Here is an 11,146-nt window from a genome sequence, read left to right as displayed (position 1 = left end):
ATGGACGCATTTGTCTGAAATGTGAGGGGGAGTTACAGTTCTACCCTTGCATATAGGCTTCTCGGCTTTGGTCTGTGTACTGAGGGTCGGGGATAGTAGAGTAACTTTGCTTCTCCCCAAATAGTGGGCGGGAGCAATTTCGGGCGAGGAGGGCGTGTTTTGAACTATAGTGGGCACGAGCGATTTCGGGCGAGGAGAGCGTTTTGAAATAGTGGGCGCGAGCTATTTCGGGCGAGGAGAGCGTGTTTTGCCGACCATGCTTTATGAATTATTCGGCACATGTCATTTCGGCCGAGGAGAAGGCGCGCTTGGATGAAGTTACGAACCTACCCTCGATGTACAACGGGCCAATTGATGCGTTTCCCACATAGGACGGTAATTTCGCGTCTCCCATTTATTTGCTCGGGCGAATTCCACCGAGCAAAGAGGATGTTTAACGGTTCGTTCAAATTTTGGGAGAACGAGCATCCACGTCTACCTTACCAAGTCGATTCGAATCAAATTTTGAAATATTACCTTGCCACTTCTTATTTAGATGGAGAGATGATGCTCGGGAGTAATGTGTTTTTACATGCTCGTTGCTAGCGATTTACTATATGACAAATAGTTGACCCACTCAAAAATGCGAATCAAACCCAAAATGAAATATCTCGATTCAATGAACTAGCTCGTTCAGTAGGTCAAAATAGTGAACTAAATCCAAAATTGAACACCTCAATCGAGTAGCATGTTGTACAGTATTATAGTACTCCATGAACATGTTGAAAGTCAAATTAATGAACTTGTTTGATATACGCATATATCCGTTCATGTGTGGATTGCAGACAACAGGTTCTCCAATTTAAATATTTGAATGCAAGTTTATATCGAAACATGGTTTATATCAGTCTTTGATGCATAAAACACGACCTCCCCCTCTCCCGGACTCCTGTTCTCTCTCTCTCTCTCTCTCACACACTCTCTCGCCGACAATCTTCAATTCTGTCACACGCATCCGACACAAAAACCTTGTTGGTCCCTCTCCCTTTGTCTCCATCTCTCTCTCTCTCAGTGTGTGTGTGTGTGTGTGTGTGGGGGGGGGTCTTTCTAGTTCGCATTCATATACACACCATCTATAGGTCTCTCTCGCACACTATGTATGATACTCTAGCTAGTCCAAGCTAGATATCTTGGGTGCACTCATCGTACGCACACAAATTCGTTGGCTCTTTGCCCGTAACTCTCTCACGCACAACTATGTCGTCTTGGAGCTCTTCCCCCCTCTCTCAAACTCTCCATCCACCTAGGTCACACATACACATGCATATCTCACTCGCACTTGATAGGCCCATCTAAAACTCTATCTCTCTCCCTCATTCTCTCTCCATCTCACACGCACACACACACACACAATCTCATGCCGAGCTAGCCAAGTATGATGGTCTCTCACTCAATTGTAGGCACACGCAGTCCCCCCTATATGTATATGACTAGCTAATCTTAGTCTCCATCACAAACATGTGCATGGTCTATCTCGATTTCTCTCGGGGCATCTTTCTATTGCACACGCACTCCCTCGATCTCCCACCCATATATAGTCCCCTCATGATCTCGAGGGGATCTCTCTATCACAAACACACCCTCTGTCCCTCCCCATGCGTCCATGCCATCCATGTGTCCCTCTTGACCTTTTTTCCTTGTTGGCCAGACCTCTATTGGACATGTGCTACAGGGGTGTCTCTCTCCGTTGCAAACAATCACACACTAGCTATCTTTGTGTATGTCCTCGCCTTGCTTTTCCATCTTGGAGATGCATGCGTGATATGTTAGCATAAGAAACGAAAAAACACACACTCTCTCTAATTTATCGTTTGTTGTCACTTTCTCTTTCATACACATACTCTTTTTGCACACTTACTCATTCTCCTTCACATGCACTTGATCTGTCTCGACTGAGTCACTCTCCTCCGTCCATAGCATATAGATTTATTTAAAAGTCAAATATCACAAAGTTTGACCATGTACGTGGAGAAAAACAATTACATCTAGTACGACAAACATATACCATTAGATTCACCATGAGATGTAGTTTTGTATGATGTATCTTTGTTATTGTAGATATAAATAATATTTGCGTAAACCTGATCAAAGTTTCCAAAGTTTGACTTCTAAAAAATTTACATGCACTGCATTATCGAGCGGATGGAATATCTCTTTCCCCCTCTCAGCTATCTGACGCACCACTCAGCCTTATCGGGGCTCCTCATTCTCTCTCAAAATTTATTGGCCAGTTTGGTTCGTGACCTGACCCTCATGCCTTGATGGCCGGTACTGCCTGGTGTGGACGTGAGATGTAAAATATTTCTGCCTGGCCAGGCTTGTGTAGTGCTGAAGCGTTTGGTTCATGCTTGGGCTAGGCAAAGCATCAAGGTCCCATCAATCAATCCATGCATCAATTATTTAATGCTAATATCCATCCATGTTGCTGTTAGCCTCGTGGCCGCATGACCAGGCACGGCTAGGCGTTTGAAATTGATCGCTTGGGACAGGCTACTTGCAGTGTCTGGAGTTCAGCCATGCTAATTAAAGTGCATGGGCACCCATCCCAGGCGGGCTTTCTTTTTCACGGGGTAGCAACCAAACAAGCGTGCATGAAATCCAGCCACAACCCCAGGCCACGCAAAAATGCTCACGACGCAAGCCAAACTGGCCTTATATCTCCCTGGTTCACACATACACATGTCTCGCTCACGCTATACATATAGACCCATCCAACACTCTCCGCCCTTGTTCTCTCTCCCTGTGACATGCACCCCCCTAAGTACCATAATCCCTCACTCCATCATAGGCTCTGTTTGGATCCATGGGTTAGAGTTAGTTTGTGTTAGTTTGGAGTCAACTAACCCAAAAAGATCCAAACAGGAGGGTTAGTTTAGGTTAGATGCATCTAACCCATCCAAAAAAATAACCCATCCAAGAGGTGCTTATTTGGGTTAGTTCTTCTCGGGACCACTAATAAACACTTTTTTCTCTCGCTCTCCCCGCAGCAGATCCCTCCCCACTTCCTTGAAGCTTCTCGTCCTCTCCCTCCCTCCCTCTCGCACCGCTCGTGAAGGTGCCTCGCCGTATCCGCGCTCCATCTAACCCTGCCATCCAAACACCTCTTTACTTAGAGTTACTTCAGGGTTAGTTCAGGGTATGAATCTAACTCTAACCTCTAACTGAGTTAGAGTATCCAAACAAGGCCATAGGCACAAGCACTTCCCCCTCCTAAGTATGATTATCTCTTACTAGCCATCAGGAACACACGTATTGTCTCCTTCCATCCATACGTCTATCTTGATATCTCTCGGGGCATCTTCTATCGCGCACACACCTTGTCACTCGATCTCCCACCCATGTAGTCCCATCACGATCTCCAGGGGATCTCTCTATGACAAACATACACTCTCTCCTCCCCATGTCTGCATTTTCTCCGTACGCCTCTCTCGACCTCTCTCCCTTGTTTGTCAGCCCCTCTTGGCCATGTGCTAGGGGTCTTCCTCTCTCGGTTCCAAACAACCACACACTATCTCCTCACCTTGCCTCCGTTGTCGAAGATGCATGTGTGATATGTTTGCATAAGACACACACGCTTTTTCTCTACTTTTATCATGTGTTGTCCATGTCTCTTTCACACACGCACACACACTTTTTTCACTCTCTCTCTCTCTCTCTCTCTCTCTAGGGACTCTCTCACGTCCATAAGCATATGGATGTTTTGAAAAGTCAAACCTCAGAAAAGTTTGACCAGGTATATGTGGAGAAAAACATTTACATCTGGAACGATCATTAGATTCATCACAACATGTACTTACTTCATACTATCATTTATCTTTGGTATTGTAGATATAAGTAATTTCTTTATAAACTTGGTCAAAGTTTCAAAAGTTTGACTTAAAAAAATGTTGTAACTACATTATCGAACGGAGGGAGTAGCTCTTTCTCTCTCTCTCTCTCTCTCTACTATCTCTCACGGGCCTCCCCTCTCACTCGAACTCTCTATACCGATGGATTATACGCTCATAGTGTTAGCGTATAGCTCCGTATATTGTTTAGTTGACCGGTCAACCAATCCACATGCTGTGTTGTCAGCTCGTGTTCTGTATCTTGGTGTGCTGGCCCATGTGGCAGTGGGTGAAAATAAGTAAACTAGAGGCGCATCTGACACGCGGTGAAGTAAACAAAGTTGAAACCAATTGGGGTAGCACCCCACACGCTAGTAAATTGAGGGCGCATTGAGGACAAACTTCTTGCGCGCGAAGGTTGTAAGAAGGCTAGCTCTACAACCATGATGATAGTGACTGCAGATGGTGAGGCCGACTATGGTATGCCGAACACGGCGCCTATACTCAGGTGTCATCTCCGGCGCAGGGTCTTGTCACTTCACTGTGAGGAGAAGCACATAATAATTTGACCAACGGGTAGTACAGTGCTAGTACTAGTAGCACCACCGTTTGGATTTAGGAGTATTACCACGTCCTTCTAGATTTTAGTATTTGACTAGCAATATCTAGTAGTAATGCATGTCACAAAAAATGCACTACTCCCTCTGTAAATAAATACATGGTGTTTTATTCCTATTAGCGAGAGAATTTAATGTTTTTTTGCTAACTACTAATAGGATTACATGCAATGAACTAAACACTGCATGTCATGTTTGGTAGGCTCAAGTCATTGAAAGCATGCACGACCCACTTCTCTCATTGGTTGATATGTCACGAAATAAGAAACAAGGAGGGAGTTAATGCACCATGCCTAAGTGTTTTGGGATTATTTGGTTTTCGTAATGTGACTTACACAACATTTTTGTTTACATGCACTAACATTTTATTAGTTAAATCAAAGGTCAAAACTTGGCGCAAAATGCAAAGGGGACCAATAAACCAGTAAACATCAAACTTCTCTCATTTGGCCCCAACTAGAGGTCCGATGAGATGACGATACAACAACTGCCTTTGGGTGAATGACACGTGGGCCCAGGCGGTGGCTGGCCCACCTATCATACAGCCAAAGGCAGGTGCAGTAGAGGGCCGAGGAGTAGTAAAAAATCCTATGCACCTACGCACGCTAACCAAGGGCAAGAGTGATCACTCGAATCGCAAGATCAGTTGACCCATGGAGGCGATGAGCGCGAGCATCAGCCGGCTGTGCCAGATGGTCCACGATGCCGGCCTGCGGCCCGGCAACGAGGAACGTCTCCAGGTAGTATTGCTTGAGGCCGCCAGGGCGAGGGGCCGCTTGGACGATAGCTTCGTCTCCTTGTTCGACGAGGTCCTCGTCAGTTAGCCCGACAAGTTCACCATCGTCAAGAAGCTCGCAGACGACTTTGACGTAAGCCTCCAGCCGACGCGCCGAGGCTCTGCGATGCCCGCCACCCTCAGCGACCACTATGGTGACAACCTCTTCGATGCACTGGTGGCCCTGCAATTGCCTGCCGTCGCGCCGGAGAATGTCCACCCCGAGGTCGCGCTCGCCACGCAGCACCTGGCACAGCAAGACACCATCAACATAATCACCCACGTCTACGCGCAAATTGTCCACAAGGACTACTACATGCAAGAGGAGGACGATAGGACGCTGGCCTTCTTGGGCCGCAGGGCAACCTTGGACGACACTGTTCAGAAGCACGTTGAGCTCGCCGCCAACGCCGCTGCTCCTCACACGACGGTTGGTGAACCGGCGCACTAGGGCATGAGGATGTCGTTGATGGATCCGTATGTATTTTTATCTTTTCGTCAAATCCATGTAGTAGTATATGATACTACAGTAATTATCTTACCTTTCGCATCAACTTCATAATTTTCGTACGTACTCCATGCATGAACAACGCCAGAACCAAACTTCTCGTTACTCTAGGCAAAATCGTTATTTTCTATCTATCGATCGCGCCATGGAGCAGAACCAAATTTTACAAGTTACGAGTTTAAAAGGAAAAGCCTGCCGTGTTCGCGTCGCACCCCCACACGGTTGGTCCGGCACGTCGCTCAAGCGGGAATGCATGCGGTGTTGCATTTTCACTTACAAGTGGGACCACAGTTGAGCAAACCGACTACCGGCAAACCCCCACCCCGCCCACCGCGCGATGGCTGAGAAAACAAGAGGGAGAAGATATGACTGTAGCACGAACTCCAAGAAAATTGGTGTCGGATGGGACTCGTGTTGGTGGCGTGTGCCGTACTGCTAGACGTGAATGCTAGTTATGGCCCATGCCAGCCCACTATATCGAGCCTATATCGAGGTACGTAGAACAAATTTCCTGCAGTCCGTGCTCAGCCCTCCTCTATCTCTTTTCTCAGCCAGCCAGCGGACGCACGGAGCCCATCGTCTGTTTGCTCACATGCGGCCCCACATGTCAGTGAAAACGCAAGAGGACCCACTGAACCTACACATCTTTCACCTCGACGTGCTGGTGACGAAAAAAAAATCCAAGAAAGATCTTCAGTGGCCGCTTTTGGAGTTACTCAAGAGTAGTAAGATTCTATTTACAGTTTAACCCAAGATGCACATCTCGTGGCTTCAACTACCACTCTATTTTCTTTCATGACACGACCTGGATGCTGGATGTCCCACGTGTCAGCAAAAGGAGGAAGAACCCGACCAAATCTTCGGTTGTACTCTCGGATTAGACTAGTTGCGCTAACTTAAAATTTTTATTGTGTACTCCCTCTGTTCCAAAATACTTGACTTCCATTTGTCCAAAAATGGATGTACCTATATACTAAAACATGTCTAGATACATATATATTTTGACAAATAGAAGACATGTATTGTGCAACGGAGGGAGTAGAATGGATGCAAGTTTTTGTATTGGGAAGAAGTGTACATCCATATATTGATAGAGCGCAATTTAGTAGATGTTCTATCACTTTTAGCTAGCACAGAGGCTATAGATGAGATTAGTGCACTTGTTGATACTCCTACTTGGTATGCGTGTTGCTTCTTAGACGCAGAGAAAAACGGACCAGAGGGAGTACTAGAATAGAGGCTAGACATGAGACTAGATGCGAGGAAGCAACGTCTACTTCTTTACACTCGGAGAAGAAAGAAGCATGCAAGATCGAGCCTTCGTAGATCAACAATGAATGCATCGAGAAGGCACTAATCCAACTTACAGGAGTAGTAAAATGTATTCTTGTGGTTCTTGTTTTCTTTGGTCTTGCTTTTCTAGTCAAAATTATCGTTGGAGTTCGTGCAAAATGGAGGTCCGTTTGGGATCGTGCGTTGCAGTTGGCCTTACAAGTGGGACCGCAGTTAAGGAAACCGACTATCGGCAAACCCCCACCTCGCCCGCCGCGCGATGGCTGAGTTAGAGAAACGATGAGGTTGAAGAGATTGCTCTAGCACGGACTCCAAGAAATATGGTGTCAGATGGAAGTCGTGCTGGTGGCGTGTGCCGTACTCCTGGACGTGAATGCTTGTTCTGGCCCATGCCACCCTATTACTCCTACTACTTACTATATAGTAGTAGTACTACTAGTATCGAGGATTCGAGGTGCTGGTTATGTAGTAGAGTACAATATGGCTACAGTAAAAACACCCGCACAACGCGCGTAGCATGTGAAGCTAGTACTCCGTCCGCTCCTTTTTGGTTTGCGCCTAAGAAAATTCAGCTTTTCCCTCAAAGCTCTGCACCTTAGCTTATTTACCCTGCTCTTTCCACTGGTACCCCTCCCATCTGTTCCGCTTTGACTGCATGTGCAGCCGCAGTAACTCCCAACTCTCTCTCCCATACCAATGGCCCCTTCCCAAGGCGTGCACATGCAGATAGCACTACAAAAAAATACACTTCCGTGATGATATGTGTTTGTTACAGTAGGTCGCGTTTTTTGTCATGCATGTACATCCATGACAAATTTATGACAGAATCAAGATAGTCATACCTGTGCTGTCGTAGAAGTGTTCGATGACATTACCAAAATTATCATCACGGAAGTGTCCACTTCCATGACGATAAATCGCGCATCACAGAACTGATTTCGTCAAGGGTGACCGACACGTGGCATCCACCGTAATGGAATGCCGTTAAGCTATCGGGTCGGGTTTTGGATCCGATAACCCGTTAACAGCCCCGACCAATGGGGTTTCCACGTGTAAAATCATCATTGGCTGGAGGAAACACGTGTCGGCTCACCGTTGGGACAGATGTCATCCACTCATTGGACAGAAGGCGCCTATGATACGTCGACACGTGGCACGGCCTGACAGAGGCCCATTCCTATGAAAAGGCCGGCACGTTTGACTTGGTCAAAAGGTGGCGTGCCGGCCCATGGAAAGCCTGTTAACGACCTATTCGCATATAGCCCATTTAAAACCTGCTAACTCAAGGCCCGTTACGCCCTATCCGAATTAGGCCCAGTAGCGTCATCTGGGCCATCCAATATGATTCCAGCCCGTTTTCACTTCTGGCCCATGTATGGCCCATGACGTCTTTCGGCCCATATGAGGCCCTATGTAACTCTTGGCCTATTAACGGCCCGTGGTGAAACTGGCCCGCAATGAACAGTGTATCACTTTACACCCACTAACGCCCCGTGGTGAAACTGGCCCGTAATGAACAGTATATCACTTTATACCCATTAAGGGCCCGTTATTCAGTCGGGCCGTTTCCAGCAAATGTTATCTTTCGGCCTTCTCAGAGCCCATTTATTCTTGGGCTCATTTCTAGCATTCGTTTACCTACGGCCCGTTACTGTCATTTTCTGCTTGTGGGCCAAATTCAGCCCGTGGTTACATCGGCCCGTTTGTGGTCCATTAATAGTTGGGCTGTTTTCATAGCGTCATCAAATACGGCCTATTAACGATGGCCCGTTATGGTCATACGGCCCGTATAAGGCCCATTGATGATACGGCCTGTAGAAGGCCCACTGTTTCTATGGACCGTAGAAGGCCCATTGTTTCTACGGCCCGTAGAAGGCCCATTGTTTCTACGGCCCGTAGAAGGCCTACTGTTTCTACTGCCCGTAGAAGGCCCACTATTTCTGCGGCCCGTAGGAGGCCCAGTGTCACTACAGTAAATATTAGCCCATGGTTATTGTGGCCTAGTTTTAAAAAGAACTTCACTGACTACAAGCAAACAAATAAACAAGACAACAGGGAAATAAATAAGCAAGCAACTTATGCTAGGCTATCACGGCTGTTACACATATTACATCCACTGGGCATCAAAGTTCGCCACCAGTGCAAATATAGGGAACAAAGCAGCATATCATATACACTGGTTGTCAAAGTTGGCGACCAGTGTGTAGCGACCAGACCTCAAACAGTCTGATCTCTGTGCTCAGGTGTCATCCCTGGATCAGTAATGCTGACACCACACAGTACTTGAAGGATTTATAACAGAGTAGCAATCACACACTTATTACATCGAATGTCTCAAGAGAGAACACTTTAAAATAAATATGGCTTAAGGCCATCTAATAACGATAACAGCGGAAGGCTTGGAAGATAAGTGAGTCCATCAACTCCAACGGCATCACTGAGTATAGAACCACGACCTAAAGGCACCTTACTCGTCGTCTAAAAAGTCTGCAACATGAAACATTGCAGCCCGAAAACGGGTCAGCACATGGAATATGCTGGCAATGTAACACATAGATAAATATGATGGAATAAGCTATACTACATGCATATTTGGCTGGTGGAAAGCTCTATGGTTACAGTTTTGCGTAAAGCCAATTTTTCCCTACTGCAAAGGAATAAATTTATTTAACTATCATGGTGGTTGTTAAACATTGAGAATGGTTGACAGCATTCTCAATCCCAATTAAAAGTACTCATTAATAGCCCATCAATATTAATTAGAAGTAACATGATGAGATTCACATGATATCCAAGTACTAGATACTCAAGATGTCCATAACCAGGGACACGACTAACCATGATTAGTTTGTTACACTCTGCAGAGGTTTGCGCACTTTTCCCCACATGACTCGATCTCCTCCGTTTGATTTCTCGCACTTCATGGTGTTAGAGAAATGGATGACCAAGACATAGTCTTTCAGAAGCCCTTGCACCTTATGTAGCGGGTAGACCGTACCAACCTACAACCCCTACATCAGCTAGTCTACCACTGTAAGAGTTCGCACGACTTAGTCAACTATGCTAGAGCCCATAGTAGCATGTGGCTGCACATGGAAGTTTCTAGCATGAAAAATCTTATGATCCCTTTGAGCTAGGGTGGCGGTCCGAAGAAATACAGGCAAGTCCTGATAGAAACCAGGTGCCTCAATCCACCCAGATGTGTGTTTAAGTTGCCACCTTAAATAAACCATTAATCAACAATATCACATCTGTCATGGATACACTCACCCAATCCACGTCTACTAGCATAGCATGGCATAATAAGCGAACATAGAAGTAACTCCCAAAGGTTTGAAAATAAAACAGGTAATAGGTACTACCTCAACTACTTTCCAAAATCCACAAATTAATTAGATCCTAATCATGCAATGTTTGAGGATTGATCTAATGCATAAAAACTGGGTATGAGAAAAGAATGATCAAAGTGTTACTTGCGTTGCTGATGATCCGCGAAACCTAGAGACTCGAAATAACAGGCGGCGCACTCCGGGTATTCTATCGCAGACAAACAAACAAGCATACAATAAGTACTCATCGAATGCACAGGTAAAACTCAAGTAAGAGATCTAACCAGAAAGTTCAACTTAAGAACTCCGGTTTGCAAAAAGAAACAAATCGAACGAAGATACGAAAATCAAACGGCGAAGAAAACAACTTTGTTTTACTAATCTGGATCTAATTCAATTTTTACAGTAGCAAAAACTTGTTCAAGTTGGTTATTCGGAAAGAGGGTTTCGAGACGAAACTCCAGGCGCTTGAATCACCTGATTCTGATAAACAAGCGAAAAGTTATACCAGAACGAAAATCGGATCAGAAATCGCGATCAGAAAATCGCGGATTAAATCCAAGAAAAAGAAAAACGACGAACAACTTAAGGAACGAACGTTCGTTAACTGGATCTAAACGACAAACACGTTCGTTAAAACGAACGAACGAGCGAACACTCACTATTTAGCCGAACCGAAAAAAACAAAACGATCTAATAAAAAAAGGAATCTAAAAAAAACCAGCGAAAAACCGAACGGTTTTTCGAGAAAACCGGCG

Source organism: Triticum dicoccoides, chromosome 2B, assembly GCF_002162155.2.
Source record: "Triticum dicoccoides isolate Atlit2015 ecotype Zavitan chromosome 2B, WEW_v2.0, whole genome shotgun sequence".
Taxonomy (NCBI): domain Eukaryota; kingdom Viridiplantae; phylum Streptophyta; class Magnoliopsida; order Poales; family Poaceae; genus Triticum; species Triticum dicoccoides.
The sequence above is the reverse complement of the archived record's forward strand: the minus strand, read 5'-3'. Positions refer to the sequence as shown.